The sequence below is a fragment of the Schistocerca gregaria genome, chromosome 5 (genome assembly GCF_023897955.1).
Source record: "Schistocerca gregaria isolate iqSchGreg1 chromosome 5, iqSchGreg1.2, whole genome shotgun sequence".
Classification (NCBI taxonomy): Eukaryota; Metazoa; Arthropoda; class Insecta; order Orthoptera; family Acrididae; genus Schistocerca; species Schistocerca gregaria.
The window spans coordinates 406,887,515-406,907,909 of NC_064924.1; positions in this window are offsets into that span (position 1 = coordinate 406,887,515).

Below are 20,395 nucleotides of genomic sequence, written 5' to 3' on the forward strand. Positions count from 1 at the left end.
ACACCGAAGCTAAAGTTCTAAAAATGCAATGCCCACCTAGCTAGATGTTCATGAGTCAACTTCGCACTCATGAAAGTCTTTGCATAGATCTTCGTCTCCTGACCAAAGTGGAGATTTGTGGTAAGGTCTTATGGGACCAAACTGCTGAGGTCATCGGACCATAAGCTTACACACTACTTAATCTAACTTAAACTAACTTACTTTAGGGACGACACACGCACCAGTGCTCGAGGAATGACTCGAACGTCCGACGGCGGGAGCCGTGTGGACCCTGACAAGACGCCCCAGACCGCACGGCTACCCCGCGCGGCGTCTCCTGAGCAAACAAACCAAACAAATAACCAATAAACTACACAAAACTGCAACAACAGCTTAGAGCTTACAGGCTCTAACCAAACAGATGCTTTCACACCCAGCTCACAAAAGAAATAGTATGAAAATCCTGATTGCGTTTAGGCATCCCTGTTCCAGGAAGAAAATATACATTTGGCATCAATCTTATCTGGAAATGGAAGAATCTGTGACACAATCATGACATACCCAAGAAAATTCGCCTGACTTCTGTCAGACTCTAAAATCTCACTCTTTAAATGCTCTCGATAATCTGCCCAAAACATTGTTGTGCTTTTTCCAGTTCTCTTCAGCAATTAATATTTCATCTATGTATGTTGTCACATTGTTTCTTCACATAAATTGGAAGACTACTGTTGAAGCCTCTAATAAATGCAACTGAACTATCATTAAAATCAACAGACAACCTGCAAAATTGGTAACAGGATCCATAAAATAAAAGTAGCCTATTTGTCAAACGCTTATCTGATATCAACAGTCTATCAGTGCTGCTGCAATAGTTGTGTTTACCTGTGTTATATCTAACACATCCTAATACAGTACCTTCTCATTTGTTTGGAGCTAGCAGCAACAAATCATTGTAGGAATTTACAACAGGCTTGCTGATACCTGTATGTAACATTTTTCTCAATATCATCCTCCGCTCTAATTTCACAGTATTCGGTGGTACAGGTTATGGCTTGACAAAAGATTTCTGTGCTCTTGAATATTGAACTGACATGAAGAACCTTTGACTGTTCTGGGATACTCTGAAAGCACTGAAGAATAATATAACAGTACACGAAACAAATTTCATTTCACTACTTCATCTCCCACCTCAAAACAGTAGAGATGACTCATTTTTTTGCAAAGTACCAAGATCTCATTGGCAATCAGTAAGAACCACACAAGCATTACTTTCACTCACAATAGGCTTCAATTCTAAAGACAACACAGATCTGGTGAGGAACTTAAAATAATGGCTTTAAAGCTTATCCCTTACAGCACATTCATGTAAACACTTACTTAATCCCAACCCATCTTCATAACTGCCTGGTGAATAAAAAAAAAAAAAAAAAAAAAAAAAAAAAAAAAAAAAAAATCCACTCCTCAAAATTCACCAACACGTGACCTCATCACAATTACAAAATTCACAGAAAACTTAGTCTTGACACAGGAGTTCAGTACCCCTTGTCTCTTCACCAAAACACTTTTTCCGGTACATTTACCTTTCACCTTAGTCCAATAAAGGAAAAGATAATGAACCGGTAAGTTCACATCTCTGCAATGCTGTCTCACTCAACAGATACAGGGTGTTTCAAAAATGACCGGTATATTTGAAACGGCAATACAAACTAAACGAGCAGCGATAGAAATACACCGTTTGTTGCAATATGCTTGGGACAACAGTACATTTTCAGGCAGACAAACTTTCAAAATTACAGTAGTTACAATTTTCAATATGTACCTCGACTATGATCAAGCTGTCTACTGTTCCAACCATTTTTGACTGTCCTAAAATCCTTGTTTTCAACGCAATCTGGGAATTTTTCATGATGCCTTCGTCTGTCATTGTCGTACATATCATGCCATGTATCATGTCTGCCTGATCATAATTTTGAGTCCTCTCAGGCTTCGATTAGAATAAGAAAACTGACGTATCACTCTTACCACGACCATTTCGTATTGTCTGACAACTCCTTCTTGGAACTAACATTCAACACAATACATTATGATTTGAAATTTGTTCTTGAATGTGGGAAATAACTTCTTCTACATCTACATGACTACTCTGCAATTCACATTTAAGTGCTTGGCAGAGGATTCATCGAACCACAATCATACTATCTCTCTACTATTCCACTCCCGAACAGCGAGCGGGAAAAACGAACACCTAAACCTTTCTGTTCGAGCTCTGATTTCTCTTATTTTATTTTGATGATCATTCCTACCTATGTAGGTTGGGCTCAACAAAATATTTTCGCATTCGGAAGAGAAAGTTGGTGACTGAAATTTCGTAAAAAGGTCTCGCCGCGACGAAAAACGTCTATGCTGTAATGACTTCCATCCCAACTCGTGTATCATATCTGCCACACTCTCTCCCCTATAACGCGATAATACAAAACGAGCTGCCCTTCTTTGCACCCTCTCGATGTCCTCCGTCAATCCCACCTGGTAAGGATCCCACACCGCGTAGCAATATTCTAACAGAGGACGAACGAGTGTAGTGTAAGCTGTCTCTTTAGTGGACTTGTTGCATCTTCTAAGTGTCCTGCCAATGAAACGCAACCTTTGGCTCGCCTTCCCGACAATATTATCTATGTGGTCCTTCCAACTGAAGTTGTTTGTAATTTTAACACCCAGGTACTTAGTTGAATCGACAGCCTTGAGAATTGTACTATTTATCGAGTAATCGAATTCCAACGGAATTCTTTTGGAACTCATGTGGATCATCTCACACTTTTCGTTATTTAGCGTCAACTGCCACCTGATACACCATACAGCAATCTTTTCTAAATCGCTTTGCAGCTGATACTGGTCTTCGGATGACCTTACTAGACGGTAAATTACAGCATCATCTGCGAACAACCTAAGAGAACTGCTCAGATTGTCACCCAGGTCATTTATATAGATCAGGAACAGTAGAGGTCCCAGGACGCTTCCTTGGTGAACACCTGATATCACTTCAGTTTTACTCGATGATTTGCCGTCTATTACTACGAACTGCGACCTTCCTGACAGGAAATCACGAATCCAGTCGCACAACTGAGACGATACCCCATAGCTCCGCAGCTTGATTAGAAGTCGCTTGTGAGGAACGGTGTCAAAAGCTATCCGGAAATCTAGAAATACGGAATCAACTTGAGATCCCCTGTCGATAGCGGCCATTACTTCTTGACTTGGGATAGCCTCTAACTTCTCTGAAAATTTGTATAATGTCTTTTCAAATTCATCCTTCTACATCTGAAAGTCATCTTGTATTTCCCTATGCTGTTCATTCACTATCTCCTCTAATTTCACCTCATCTACTCTACGATAACAATTCTATTTTCCACAGACAGCCCTATCATAAACATCAAAATGCCACTCTTCTCTTAATTAGTTGGTAACTACATTAAATTTCTTTCACACATCTTCCCATTGATTTTAAATTTCTGTACTAATTTTTACGTCAGCCCATGTTTTGCACTGATATTAGCTTGTTGTCTTGACTTATTCTGTATCTGTTACCTCAACTTACCCCAACTCTCATTTTGTTCCATTACACTGGCCTCTATTCTCTACCTCAATTCCTTACCCAATTCTCTATTGCTAGCCTCTAAATCTTCTCTAAGCCTCATTATGTTCTCTGGCGTTACTTCTGTTAGGTTCCTCTATCTGTCCCCTTAATTACCTTGCATAGGCTTCATGAAGTGCTGTTAGTGACTGTAACAGCGAAACTAAAGGAGTCTCTAGTGCAGTACTCTTTATTGATGGGTCACAGTTCTGTTTACTCATTTAAGGATTGTTGCACGTTGTAATGATGGAATCTAACGGGACATACCGTTGCTCAGATTGAATATTACACACAACACAACTCGTTGAATTGTGTAACATCACAACTACTAGTGGACTCAAATGGACGGCCTGCTCCTGTCTCACCTACAGCTTCACTAATACTCACATCGCTAACTTCTGGAGCTACAGAATCAGCACTACTAGCCTCAAAATTTCCCGTTGAATAATTGATATACTAACTGAATCACCATCTGACACCATCGCCTAAAGTACTTTCAGTGGACAGAACAATAGAATCAAACTGATCCATCACCTTAGGCTTCCATATTATTCCTAGCTTGACTTCTCCGAAAACTACTGCTTCTCGTCTCCCTTTGACATTTTAGGTTTCTCCATGCTGCAAAGAATAATCGCAGCACAAAAGAATGAACAACTACAACAAGGCCACACTCAAATTAACACAAGTTTATTTCTAGACCAAAAGGTAAAATTAATTCAATAACTCTTCCCACAATTTCCTAAAAAGGCATCGCAGTATCAAGAGAAACGATGAACTGGTCAAAATCTCTCTTCAGCATCCAGCAGAATCTCAAAACTCAAAAACATGAAACATCACACCAAAAATATTCACAGTTCACTGTAATCGTAAATTTAAATTTAAGTGATCACAATATGAAATTCTTTAGGTAAGTTCCTTAATGCTCACAGAAGCACAAGAAGTCTCAACTCAGCATAGAACGTTCAGTATCACCCCAAGTCAGTCTCGATACACAAAATGCTCTAAGGCCCAGATGCATGTAAACAGCAGTTAAATGAGTAATTGAAGCAGACAATTGTTGTTTAATCCAATGTTATCAGCATCCTATCACCATAAGAAAATGACTCCACACAACCTTCCTCTCTGTCTGACTCTGTTCAGACATCTTTGTGGGCAGGGGATGGGCAGGGCCAAGAATCCTACGGTTTTCAAGTAATGGATTATTAAGCAAAATGACTCCATCTTCCACACAGTCAGGAAAGTATCTGTTGTAAGATACTGAATGATCTCCAAACACATTTCCTTCTAGTTATATTTAAATCACTCTCATATACAAATATTAGTGAAATGTTTGGGAATTTTCTACTGTTTTAGCCCGACCTTCGGTATCACTGAATAATATATTTGCCGTCTATAATGATGTCACAGCAGCGCCAGTTATCATAGGTGAAGATACTCACATCTCATAGCAGAGAAATCCGACAATGAAAATTTTGGAACTTTGTGGTAAGTTCTGTGGGATCAAACTGCTGAGATCATCGGTCCCTAGGCTTACACACTACTTAATCTGACTTAAACTTACTTACGAACTTACGATAAAGACAACTCACACACTCATGCCCCAGGGAGGACTCGAACCTCCGACGGGGGAACCGCGCGAACCGTGGTAAGACGCCCTAGACCGCGCTGCTACCCCGCTCGGCTCCAGCAATGAAGTAAACATTACAATTCCTATCCACATCACATAGCAGGGTGTAACGTCCTGAAAAGCTATTCAGATGCTCATCCGAAATCGAATAATTTGACGGAAACTTGTTGCTGAAAAAGCCAACGTCGAACCAATAAAAGTTTTTGTCCCAAAAAGCAATAATATACCGAATGTAGGCAGCTTAGAGTGGTTACTGAGAAGAGTAAATTTCAGCAGGTAATCGAGTTACTGTACTGTGATTAAATTTGGTGAAATAGAAAATACAGTTTCTTTCCCACATGCATCGTTTAACACGAAATTCTTTTAATACGAAAAATTGTTTCGGTCCCCTCAGTTTAATGTTAAATGATTTTCACTCTATCTTTAACAGTTTTCGTTTATTTGTAGTTGGAAATAAGCAATGGGGTGAATTTTGTATGGCCCTGTTGTTTACAGTAGCTACGACTTATTGGAGGAAAGCACTTTGTTGCAAACTTTTTAGTTTCCGAAAGTTCCCTGCTGAGTAACAGTGAGAGATTCGATTAATTTTTGACACTGTAGTGTTTGTATGTGTTCTGACACAAGTCGCGTGTATATTTGGCATGCCCTAGCCGAGACTGACAGACAGCTTTCCACGTGTCGCAAAAAGTCTCTCATTTCTGCGGATACTATGGCTTTCGTCTTGGTCAAAAATGTCACCTTGGCAGTAGCCAAGAAAGACAAATGACTGGTGAGCTAAGCACGATTAGTGGTGACTGGTCAAGGCTTTAGGTTTTGGGTAACCAAAGGTCCGCCGACACAGACTATGGAAGCTCTTGTGGTGAACTTGGGTCGTAGGCACTGCCCGTGGTAGACCTCAAAACCTCCGCTGTAGGAGTTCGTCGGTGATACGATGCTTGCTCGAAAGAACAACAATTTCAGAATTTCTTGTCAAGAATGACAAATTGCACCTTTTGCTATTTTTCCGTGTTTGCTAAATCGCTAGCATTTTCTCTATCATAGTCTGTGTCCATTAGTCCATGTCTCAGATGAAAATAGTTCTTGCTCAGACATGGTGGTTAGCTAGAACTATGGCCTTTGACGAGCATGTCTCGGCCAATGGGAGATCAGCAATGTTATCGACATTCGAATGGGAACACAAGGTCTTGGTCATGGGCAGTGCCTACTCTGGTGTTCGTAGACTGAAGGTTTGGTTGGCTAGCTGTTGCTTCTTGGGCCTCAATAAAGAGTTTCATGGGTCATTTTTTACTCATTATAAGGAGGAACTTTAGTCAGAGCAATTTTCTGAAGACATTCTTAAGTGTACTCAGAATTTAGTAAGTAGGGCACGCACATATCTGCTTACCCCCCCAGGATTTTTTTCTTTAACCTCCTGACAAATATTGCATTGCTTTGCCAGTTAGGATTATCTTTATTCCCCAAGATTTCATTTTTGACAGTGTTTATTAATTTGCGTAGCATTTTCAGATTCTTTGGTGTCACCAGCGTTAGAGTTAGTACATCGTCTACTGATAAGCTTTTGAGGCACTCTGAAAGGAATAATGTTATTTCTTTATTCATTTCTACGCTTTGCTGAAGATATGGTAGCGTGTGTACTTCGTGCTACATATTTTTACTTGTAGGTCAGTGCTTATAAGTCAACATATTTATGTGCTGCATCTTCTTACATGAAGTTTAGTGAGCATGAGGTATATTACCTGTCTAATATGTGTTACGTTTGTCTAGTTATTTTTAGATTTTGTAGTGAAGAGTGGAACATTTTACTCTTAATTACATTAATGTGTGTAAAGTCCTGGTACATATCTTATTGGAGAGTCAGTCTTTCTTTGGGTGTCATATACCTATGCATGAAACTTTTCATATCAGCGCATAATCCCCTGCAGAGTAAAAATTGACTCCGGAAACATCCCTCAGGATGTGACTAAGCCATATCTTCGCAATATGATTTCTCACAGGAGTGCTAGTTCAGCAAGTTCGCGGGAGAAGTACTGTGAAATTTAGAAGGTACGAGGTTATGGCGAAAGTACAGCAGTGAAGACGAGTTGTGAGATATGTTTGGGCAGATCGGTGGGAGAGTACTAGTCCGCAAAAGCCAAAGGTCCCGAGTTCGTGTCTCGATCCGGCAAACAGTTTCAGTCTCTCAGGAAGTTCCGTTGCTTACTTTGTTTGGTGTCACGAAAACAATTTAGTTTTGTTTAGCCGCTATGCAGTTCATTTGGAATCTTAGTTTCTTCAAAAATTCTCCGCTCCAGTGTCTATCCCGCACAGCCCATTTGCTGCGGGCTCATCTATCGATTTGACGTTCGGTCGACAGCGTCCAGTCTGACCGATGCTTTGAATTATCTTTCTCTCAGAAATGCCTTTCTCTCATAAATGTCTTTCTCTCACGGACATCTAGCATTCCAATATCTTTTGGTGTTAATGGCCAAATTTCCGAGGCACGAACTGATCTCATAAGTGTTATGTAAATGCTTAATTTGGTGGCACAAGTTCAAAGCCACTCTCTTCCTGTGGATTTCCTACAGACGTCGCCGCATTTTACATATCTGTCATCATCGCTATCTGTTTCCCCCCAGTCAACCACGTAACCTTTCGTCTTCCTCTTCTATTACGTCTTGAGAGTGGTGCATCAGTCTTCTTTGGCCCTCCGTCATCAGTCATTCGTATTATATATACATACCAGGCGAGATTCCGTTGTTCTATTCTATATCAGGTACTTTCTTGAGTTTGGGTCATTTCCCTAATTCTTATGTTTTTATGTGGTCTCTCCGATATATTCTACACAATCTTCTCATGTAGTTAGTTCATTTCTACAAATCTCAATTTTTTATTTCTTTCCAGTAACCTCCCAACAATCGAATCCATAAGTTGTTATAGGTTCTAGAATACTGCAGTATATCATCTCTTTATATCGTATCTTAGAACACAATAATAGAGGGTTTAAGTTCTGTATTGCTGTTTCCCAAGATCTACTCGTTGCCGTATTTCCCAATTACTTGTTCCGTCTTCCGATAGGATGCTAACCAAATATTTAAATTTTTTGCTTCCCTTGATGTGTTGGAGACCTACTACTATGCTTCATACATTTTCTCCGTTGCATATGCACCCATTCTTTTGGAAATTTACTTTATATTCCCACTGATTATAGTCTTCCAACAATTTTTTAGCATAAAGTAGATACAATCTTCTTCAATGCCACCGCTACCTAATCGTCCGCGAAGAGCGAGATGTACACACATTGATCCTTTTTATTTCAGTACCCATTCCTGCACTTTTCCTACTCCATAAGTCTGAAGATTTCTGAATGTGTATTTTAGACGATGTAGGAGACGAGCAGTATCCCTGCAATTTTGAAATGCTGTGACGAAAGTTTATTCCCCGCTTTGATTACACACTCTGTAAACTTATAAAGGTAGCATAAACTTCTGAAATATGTCTTTTCAAGACCACTCCCCTCACGATTTCAGTTTCTTCGGTGGTACTTCTCGAGATCTATGACCACTAAATGGCAATTCAGTTTCCTTTTGAGTGTCTTTGTCATAGTCTTAAATATGCAGTCGTTACAGGATTTTTCCCTTCCAGAAACCACTTTGCTCTTTCACGTCCACAATCATCCCCTTTATTCTATCGTTTAGAACTCGAACATACAGCCTACTAACAGAGTTTGTAACATTGACTCAACGATAATTTTCACGTTCTTTCTTATCACCTTTTTTATAAAATTGACTTAGCTATTCCAAATTCGATTCATTCGCAGCTTCATCGCCTGCTAACATGCAAGCATTTACAACTTACTCAAACATTCTCTTAACACATTTGGCCCGTATTTCACTACTTCTGTTGTTATGTTTCCTTGTCCGGAGGATTTTCCGTTTTCCATTTCCTTCACAGATAATTCTAATTGTGCTGTAACTATTGGGTCTACATGCCCTACAGATGATTCGTTTGCCGGCTGCTGTGGCCGAGCGGTTCTAGGCGCTTCAGTCTGTAACCTCGCTGCTGCTACGGTCGCAGGTTCGAATCCTGCCTCGGGCATGGATGTGTGTTAGGTCCTTAGGTTAGTTAGGTTTAAGTAGTTCTAAGTCCAGGGGACTGATCACCTCAAATGTTAAGTCTCTTAGTGCTTAGAGCCATTTGAACCATTTTTTTATCATTCATTCTCTAAGTCGACCTCTATATCTTTATACCCGTCTCTCTCCTCCGTAATCAATGACTTGCAGTGATTTTCCCCTTATCTAATGCCCATAACTATTATATTTGTTCCTCCTTTCATATCTCTTTTCAATTTTTTCACTGTTTCACAGGCTTCTGCTGCCTTTGTACATCCCATACATTCATGTGTCTCCTCACATCTTTTTCCCTACATCTCACTTTTTTTTATTAATTATTTCTTTTTTAACCTCACTGTGCATTTCAACATACTTTATTCTATCCTCCGAGTCTCTCGTCCTCTTTTTCGCTCTTATCTTTTCCCCTATGTCCTGCATCCATCGCACTGGCTTTTTGTTTGTTTCTTCACTTTGTTGAACCAGATCTTCATACGCTACCTGACGAACGCATCTTTTAATTTGTTGACGTTTGTCTTCAGCATTTCCACCTGCTTCAAAACTCTGCAGATTGCTAGTTTGTCTCACTTTATAAAGGGATGTAACACTTTCATCTCTGAGGCTATTTACATTGCATTTAACAACAAACGTAACACTTTTACCTTTGAGAGAATTTACATTGTATTTTACAGCGTCCAGAATTCTGACGGGAGTACTGCCTTCCTGAGGTACCCTTTTCTCTGATGGTGGAAAGACAACCTCTTCTACCAGCGAGAAGTGGTCGGAGCTATATTCCAGGCCTCTGTATACCCTTACGGTATACTTCCTAAGTCTAGAATGTTTCTTTTGTGTGATATAATCTAGGATTCTTTTCATATCTTTTGAATGATTCCTCCACGTCCCCACTGATGAAGGAAGAAACCATTAACAATTTTCTAACCACTGGAGTGCATGTATTTACTAGTCTTTCTCCATTTTCATTTAAGACATACTCTCCACATCTCCCTGCTGTGTAAATATGTGCCTCTATACCTATAGTATTAAAATCATCCATTAGCAATATTTCCTTTTGAAGATATCTTTTTCAGGACACTTTCAAATTTCTCACACAATTCGCCTTTGATTTTATTGTCAGCATCATTTTTTGGGATATACGCTGAAGTGTGTTAGTGTCCTTACCTGGAAAATATATTTATTTCCTTAAAGAGAATTACAGCAAAAGCATTTCCCTTTTATTTATAAACTGTGGCTGTGCAGAATGAGAAACAGTTTACAAAAGTGAAGTGTAAATAATGTAGCGCAAGAAATACTGCAGAATGAGAAAAACTGCCAAGTGCATAAGTGAATCGAAGTCTTTAGACGTCAGTCGCTGCTTGTAAGGAGAGAAGAAGCAGAAGACGTAAAGAAACACCAATAATCACGGGAGATCGTTCTAAAGTAAAAGCGAAACGTGTCTGGTGTAATTCTCACTAATTAAATTGCAGTAAACTCAAGGCGGATAACCAATAGTAACTGATTGCTTGGAAAAGTTCACAGCCATAATTCTTTCATTATTTGTTCCCAGTCCTTAACGGTCTGCTTATACTTTTTGTGGATCACTATTGCCGGCCGGGGTGGCCTAGCGGTTCTAGGCGCTACAGTCTGGAACCACTCGCCCGCTACGGTCGCAGGTTCGAATCCTGCCTCGGGCATGGGTGTGTGTAATCTCCTTAGGTTAGTTAGGCTTAAGTAGTTCTAAGTTCTAGGGGACTGATGACCTCAGAAGTTAAGTCCCATAGTGCTCAGAGCCATTTGAACCATTTTTGATCACTATTAACACTCTTCCCATGGCTCTCTCCCTTTCTGACACCACTGTAGAAGTGGACATAATCTCCCAAAATTTTATTTCCCTTCTGTTCCCTTTTGTTCCTGTTAAGAAACCCAAACCAAACTTCCGCGTTTCCATCTCCTGGAAAACATCTGTTTTCCTCGGTATTGAAGCCCTGTACATTCCATGGTGTCATAAACAAAGTCTTATCCCATAGTCATATTCGTCTCCGTCATCTTACATTTTTCATCCGTTGATTTTGACGGTTAGCCAGAACGGCGTGTTTGTATTTTGCAACTGCTGAGGAACTTGCCGAACTATTCAACCCCGCCCTGGAGGACCGGACGCTGTTTAGAGTTGCCATGCCCAAGGTAGACTGTTTTTCCCGGCTATGGACGTCTGGCTGCACAATTATATAGGGAGGAAAAACAGGACAGGATAAAGATGGGGCTTAGTGAGACACAAGAAGCCTGTCGGCCTGTGTGCCCTGCTAGCACTTGCTCCGTAGTCGGTATATTTGTCTGTTTCAACAGAATACACAATCCCGCTTGCCCACGCGAACTGCGCTCTGGCAAGGCTTTAAGAAAATATTTTTTAAATGCAAAATAGGCTCTGTTAGCTAGTATTAAGCTTTCTTTAATTTCGTTAGATGTGTTATTTGATTGATTGACTGTCCATCCCAGATATTTAAACTGCACATGTCTCTCAAAAGTGGAACTGCCCACAGTTACTGAGGGTACTTGCTTCTCCTTAACAGTTTTCCCAGGAGTTATTTAATTTATTTTTTCCTGGTTTATATTCAGTCCAGTACTCCTACTGGCATACTCAGATCCGATGAACGTCTCCTGCATTGCTTTCCAAGTTACTGCAACTACATCTGTATATCATATACCGAGTATTTGGACTGACACATAAAATAGTGTTACCCTGCTCAGCATATTTTCATCTTCATAACCATGCCCAAGACAACATTCAGAAGGAGACAAACTGGCTCATCTCATTGCATTACAAAGTATTGTATATGTAGTGGATTAGATACCATTCCTCCCGTTCTTATAGTATTCCGTACCTAATTCACTGTCATTCTCATAATTCTTAACAATTTTCAGTCAAAGCCCAGTACAGTTGCTCCCTGTCCACACTGTCGTATGTTGCTTTGCAGTAAATGAAGACATGACGCCTGCTAATCCCGATTTCGAGTGCCTTTCCTAAATATTTGTCTTAGATTGAGGATATAATTTGTAGTTGATTTTCCTGGGGGAAATCGATATAGCAATGAGACAAACTTTCTGTGAAAAAGTGGGAACAGACGGTCAAACAATATGTTGGAGAATACCTTCGTCCGAAAATAAGCGGCGTAATTCCTCAATAGTTGTCACAGTCCAATATGTTCCCTTTCCTGTATTGTATCTTACCAAAGTATTTGGATACACGTTAGCGGACATTAATATGGAGTGTCTCCTCCTTTATTCCTAATGAAGGCTTCAGCTCCGTCGAGACACATTCACTGAGGTGTTTGAATGTCTGTGGAAGAAACCAGAAGATGCAGTGACGTTACTGGTGGGGTCTGGACTGTCATCAGAGTCCACACCATTTTAAAATCAGGTTCCGGTACCTCTGTCTTAGCATTATATAATCAGTTTTACAGCTTCCCCCCGTCTCTTGGCTCTTACATGTATACAACCTTGGTTCTTATACCAAGTGTCAGCTGTATTTAAATTATGTTCTATGCAAAATTCTACCAAGCAGGCTCCTCTTCTGTTCCTTTCTTCACTCTATATTGGCCTACAATTTTTTCTTCTGTTCCTTTCCCTACTATCGAATTGCAGTCCCCAATCACAATTAAATTTTCACCTACCTTAAGTATCTGAATAGTTCTTTTATCTCATCATATATCCTTTCAATCTCTTTATCACCTGTGAAGTTACTTGGCATTTAAACTTATACCACTGTGGTGGGTGTGGGCTCTATGTTTATCTTGGCTAGAATAATGCTTTTACCATTCTGTTCATAGTACCTTATCTGCATTCCTCTTTCCTTATTCAAAGTACTCCTGCATTATGATATTTAATTTTGTATTTATATGTCAGTATACATCTGACCAGAAGTCCTGTTTCTCCTGCCACCGAACTTCACTAATTTTCACTATTTTTGACCCCAACGTGTCCATTTCCGTTTTAAATTTTCTTACCTGCCTGCGCGATTAAAGAATTTAACATTCCACGCTCCGATCCGCAGAATGTCAGTTTCTTTTCTTTTTTTTTCTCCTGATTACGACGTCCTCTAGAATAGTCCACACCTGGAGATCCGAATATAGGAACCTATTTTACCTCCAGAATATTTTCCCCGAGTGGATGTCATCATAATTTAACAATACAGAAGAGCTGCACGCTCTCGGGAAAAATCACGGCCGTAGTTTTTCCTTCAGCTGTTTGCAGTATCAGTACAACAAGGCCGCTTTGGCTGATGTTACAAGGCCAGATCAGTTAATCATCCAGACTGTTGCCTCTACAAGTACTGAAAAGGCTGTTGCGTCTCTTCAGAAAACACACGTTTGTTCAAGAATGGTTCAAATGGCTCTGAGCACTATGCGACTTAACTTCTGAGGTCATCAGTCGCCTAGAACTTAGAACTAATCAAACCTAACTAACCTAAGGACATCACACACATCCATGTCCAAGGCAGGATTCGAACCTGCAACCGTAGAGGTCGCTCGGCTCCAGACTGTAGCGCCTAGAACCGCACGGCCACTCCTACCGGCCCACCAGTTTGTATGGCCTCTGAACAGATACACCTCCGTTATGGTTGCACCAACTGTACAGCTATCTGCATGAGGCACGCAAGCTCCCCCCCCCCCCCCCCCCCGCCTCCACCCCCCCCCCAACCCTACCAATGGCAAAATGTATGGTTCATGGAGGGTGCAGGTAATGCATATAGGGCATTTAATTATTTGCCCAGATAATGTATTTGGGGGCATATAATTCCTTCTGTCCACTACTAGGACATTTTTTCCTCATCCCTCATTGAAATGGCAGATGTTCGGAAAACCGCGAAAACAAATAAGCTAGTATTTCTGAGTTTCGCCACGACTTCCGAAATCAGGCATATTTATTAGTCTGAAAAGTGAAATACTTTTTTGTTCATCGGTTTTTGTTTTGGGAGTTACATAGTATCTTTCGAGACCGCAGTATCATGTAAAGTTAACAGATTTTTCGTGTTCATCATTTTTAACTGGATTATGACACTGTAAGACAGTTATTTCTTTTTCTTTTCTTTAGCGGTTACCCCTTCTACTCTCGTTATATCAATGTCTCGTCAAAGATGGCGAAGGAGAGGACAGACGTTCAGAACAGTTTCTTGCACTTCGTTTGGGAAACCACCCCTAAAATGTGGCCGAATCAGCAATGATCAGCGGTATGAAGATTCAGGCAATGAAACCAGTGTATTAAACGCAAATAAAGTGTATCAAAAGCGTATGTGGGATTTAGTTAAAAAATTGTCTTGATGCCCTCTCCACTGGAAAAAGATTCCGGATTAGTTCTCCAGTCAGATCTCCAGAGGGATACTGCGAAGGGGGAGGGGACGTGACTAGAATAAAAAGATGGAATAATAAAAGAAATGGTAACATTTTAGTAGTCGGGGCGTAGACTGTCAGAAGTCTGAAAATAGCAGGGAAGCCATTAAATCAGAAAAGGGAAATGCTATGGCTCAGTCTACATATAGTGGTGGCAGTGAACTGAAATGAATAGAAGACAACGATTTCTTTTCGGACAATTACAGGATAATATCGACAGCAATAAAAAGTATAACGGAAGTATGGTTCGCTATGAATAGGAAGGCAGGGCAGAAAGTGAGTTACTGTGAACAGTTTAGTGATAGCGTTGTTCCCATTAGAATTGAGAGAAAAACAAAACCGACAAATGTAGGTGAAAAGACAGAGAGAGTATATGAGGATTTGAATTGCTAAGTCAGGACACAACGGGAGATGAAAATCTAAAACTCATGGGGGACTGGAATGCAGCGGTCGGCGGAGGAGTGGAAGAAAGTGTTATTGGACAAAATGGGCTTAGTAGTAGGAATTAGAGGAGAAAGACTACTTGAGTTCTGCAACAAATGTGAGCAAATAATCGTTAATAGTCCGTTCAAGAATCACAAGAAGACTTGTAAAAGGTGGGGAGACATGTGAAAATTATAGGTGGATTACAACACGGTCAGACAGATTCACTAGGCGCGCAGTCCGGAACCGTGCGACTGCTACGGTCGCAGGTTCGAATCCTGCCTCGGGCATGGGTGTGTGTGATGTCCTTAGGTTAGTTAGGTTTAAGTAGTTCTAAGTTCTAGGGGACTGATGACCACAGCAGTTGAGTCCCATAGTGCTCAGAGCCAGACAGATTCAGAAATCAGGTATTAGATTGTTAAGACGCGTACAGCAGCAGTTATAAAACCAGATTGCAGTTTCATAACAATGAAGACTAGACTAAAGTTTAATAGAATCACACGGAAGAATCAGTGTGGAAGGAAGTGGGACGCTGAAGTAGTGAGAAAGGATGAGATGCAATTGATGTTCGCTAAGGCTGTGGATTCTCCCTCAAGGAGTACCTGAGTAGGCAGCTCAGTTGAAGAAAAGAGGATATCTCTAAAAAGAGCGGTCACAGATGTCGAAAAAACAGACCTAGATATTAGGAAGTTAGCTGTGAAGGAACTTGGGGTAATAGATGAAATACTTCAACTGGTCAACGAAAGGAAGAAGTACAAAATTGTTCATCGGAAGACGGGTATGCAGGAATATAAATCGGTAATGAATGAAAAAGACAAAGTGCAGGCGAAATGGCAAAATAAAAAAATTTGAAGACATAAAAAAACGTAATGTTCGTTAGAACAACTTCTGACTATATTGAAAAGTCAAAACAATCTTCAGTGAAACTACAAGCTAGGGCGGCAGCATTAAGAGTTCAATGGGAGTTACACTGTTAAATGTAGAAGACAGAGGGGATAGTTAGAAAGAGTTCGCTGAAGGCCTCTATAAGGGGGAGGACTTGTCTGGTAACGTAATAAAATTGGACTGGATATAGAAGATAGGAAAGATTCGGTATTAGAGAGAGAATTTAAAATAGTTTGGCAGACTGAAAATAAAATAAGGCAGAAAGATACATAACATTCCATAAGAATTTCTAAAATCATAGGGGAAGTGGCAGCAAAACGACAATTCATGATGGTGTTTATTATATTACTATAATAAATTATATAATAATAAATTATCGCACAATCACCTTAACAGCTCATGCATCCAAGTTGCTTGCGAGAATAATATACCAAAGAATGGAATAGAAAATTGCGTGTCTGTTAGATGACGATCGGTTCGGCTTTAGGAAGAGACACAAGAGCTACAGTTTTGATGTTGCGGTTATTAATGAAAGCAAGACTGAAGAAAAATCGTGACCCTTTCAAAGGATCTCTCAAACTGGAAAAAAGTGTTTACATTATGACATGGTGCGAGGTGATCGAAATTCGGAACCAGTTGGGGATAAGTTGTAGGGATGATGGGTGATATACAATATGTACTAGAACCAAGAGGGAGCAACAAGACTCAAAGACCAAGAACGATACGCTCAAATTAAAAAGGATGTAAGAGAGGGATGTAGTCTTTCACCCCATACTGTCCAATCTATAGATCGAAGAACTAATGACGAATACGAAGGAAAGATTCAAGAACGGGATTAAAATTGCAGGTGAGAAGATATCAATGATAAGTATCCTCAGTGAAGGTCTTGCATGGAATGAATAGTCTAACCAGTACAGAGTATGGACAGAGTAAACCGAATAAACACGAAATTTATTATAATTAACAGAAATGAGAACAGCGAGAAACTTGTCGTCAGATTTGGCGATCACGAAGCAGACAAAATTAAGGAATTCTGCTACCTAGGCAGCAAAATAACCCGGGACCGACGGAGCAAGGAGGACGTAAAAATCAGATTATCACAGGCAAAATGGGCATTCCTGGCCAAGAGAAGACTACTGATATCAGACATATGCCCTTAATATGAGGAATAAATTTCTGAAAACGTGCAGTTGGAGCGCGCAATTGTATGATAGCGAATAACGAATAGTGGGAAAGCTGGAGCGGAAGAGAATCGGGACATTTGAGACGTGGTACTAAAGAAGTACAAAGTGGACCGATGTAGTATAAAGAAGTATAAAGTGGACCGATAAGATAAGGAATGAGTATGTCCTTCTCAGAATCGGCGAAGAAAGCAACATACGAAAAACACGGATAAGAAGAACGGACACAATGACAGGACTCTGTAGAGAAAGACAGAGATAGGAATACATCCAATAACTGATTGAGGACGTAGGTTACAAGTGATACGCAGAGATGAAGAAGTTGGCAGCAGAAGAACTCATGGCAGGTCACATCAAACCAGACTGAACACTACTGACGCAAAGACATGAATAAATAAATAAACAAAAATTAAAATAATGCTTAGTGTTATTGACTTACCTTCTTGCTCTGACAAGCAATTTTTTTATTATTGCTCGAATCAGATAAAGAGAGTATTGCAAATCTGGGAGCGTAGTAGACATTTTCCGTTAAGGAACGGAAATTGCTACGTATCGGCAGACATTTTCTAGCTTGTTTATAGCGTTTTATGCCACGTTTTCTATTAAAGCGATGATGGGCAGAAGTTAGTTAAGAAGTTAAATTCTTGTTTATCATTTCAAATACCTAGTCTCAATTACTTTTATATTCAACATTATTGACGGTGATGTCTGGAGATGTGATCTACGGAAAATAAACTTTCATTTTCCTCTACGGGAGATAAAACGAGAACAGTCTATTTTATCTGCAGTGATGCTATCGACTATGTAATTGCAAGTTCAACACGAATAACACAAATGAGTACGAAATAACGAGCAGGGCGCGTGTTTGTTTGTCGCCTTCGTGCTGCTAAACAAGCCACTAGGTTGTTCGGATGAAATGCCGCACAGTAGTTTAAGATGAAAGTGATAGCGAAGCGAGCATAACCGGTCGAAGTGACGTGGCCATTTACGGTATGGACTTGCTAAAATAAGCCTCCAGAAAAGCTACCGGTTCAGGTAGTTTGCAAGATAAAATCCAGTCGTGCGCCAAAATTAGTTCGGAGCGCTTTTGGGATCTTTCATGGAGCACGAAAAAATAAGCGTGAATTCTATAAAGAATGATCAGACAAAGAAAAAGGCAAATTTGGCTGGACAATAGTAAGGATAACCGTGACAACATTATATTCTGTATGGTCTTAATCGCGAATATCGTAATCGTCATCACATTGGGGAAGAATATCTTTTTTATAAAAACTAAATCATTTATTCACCTTCAGTTTTTATTGATATTTGGTCATCTTCCACTTCTTATTGATATCATTTATTTTTCTACTATTACCGCCGTTCAGAGTCCACGTTAAACTGTATGTCCCCTGGGTAAGTCAGTTCTAGGACAGGAGGTAAGCAATGGCTTACTGTCTTCAATAGGACCACGCCTAGTGAAGTACTGTGGTCCTCAAACCTCTCATAGGGTTGTAACTCGGCTACTCTCTTAAGCAATAGAACTACCAGTACCAATAGAACCATTGGGCCCTGGGTTAATGCAACTATGTCTTCTTGTAATCATTTTCATGGCGCCAACTACTCAATTTTGTAACGCTATCTGACTTCGATAATGATGAAAGGAATTAAGACAGTAGCCCACTGTTACATAGACCACGCAACTTGATAAATGGTAGGCATAGCGCCAATGACTGAACATCAATGAACAGGAAGATTTCTTTTAAGATCCTACTAAACAGTGCTGTGGAGATCAGATAGTGAATAATTTCTGACTATACACTTTACAATCATTTGAGTAAGACTGAATAACTAACGAAAAGATGACGTTCTACGAGTCGGAGTATAGAATGTCAGAAGTATAAACATGGTAGGTGTGCTGGCGTAAGCTGTCGCCAGCACTCCGGTCGGCATGGAGGCTGCGAGAAGATGGACAGTAGGCGCCGAAGCAAGCGATCCTATCAGGAGAGAGAGGCCAAAGAGAAACCCGTAAGAAAGGCGCCGGCAACGCCCTCTCGACTGCCAATATTTAGGTCCCCACAGCGGACCAGAGAGACCAGTCAATCGCACACAGAGTCGAGCCGTCAATCGCAGCCCAGTGACTTGCAGTCGCAGACAGCCACAGTCAGAGTCAGAGTCTCAGTCTCAGGCAGCACATAGCGACCAGAATGGTATGTATAGTGGGACGTATACTTCATCAGCAGTGATGCTGATGTGGACTATTATGGAAGAGCTTGTACCACAACACATGGACTAGTGTAAATATAAGCAGCTTTCTGTTCTGATAAATAAACAACCCTGTTAATACATGTGTACAGTTGTATAATAGAAAGAGGATGACAGCCATAAAACAACATCCCCTCCATGATTCCCATGGTACAAGACTCGACAGTGGAAACGAGACGACACAAAAGAGGGAAGCTAGAAAATCTGAAACGGAACATGCTATGGCTCAGTATAGCGAGGCTCGGTGCAGTGAAATGGAAAGAAGACAAGGTTCTCTGGTCGTATAAGTACAGGTTAATATCAACAACAGCAGAAAATAATATAATGGGAGTAGGATTAGTTATGAATACAAGGTAGGGCAGAGAGTGAGCTACCGTGAACAGTTCAGTCATAGGGTTGTTCTCATTAGAATCGACAGTAAACCAACACCGACCATGGTATTTCAGGTACATAACGACGTTGCAAGCGGTATACGAAGAGATAGTGTCAGTATATAAGGATGTTGAACGGGTAATTAAGTACATAAAGGGGGACTGAAATATGGTTGTGGAGGATGAAGGGTTACGGGAGAATATGGGCTTGGTACTAGGAATGAGAGACGAGAAAGTCTAATTGAATTCTCCAGTAAACGTCGGCTATTAATGGTGAATACTTAATTCAAAACTCACGAGAGATAGAGGTAAAATTGGAAAAGGCGGGGAGATACGGGAAGATTTACATTAAATTACATCTTGGTGTGCGGCTTCCCCCGTCGGAGGTTCGAGTCCTCCCTCGGGTATGGATGTGTGTGTTGCCCTAAGTGCAAGTTAGTTTCAGTTAAATTAAGTAGTGCGTAAGCTCAGGGACTGATGACCTAAGCAGTTTGGTCCCATAAGACCTTACCACAAATTTCCAAATTTGCGTCTTGGTCAGGGAGAGATTTCCAAACCAGGTATTGGAGTGTAAGACTTGCGCAGGAGCAT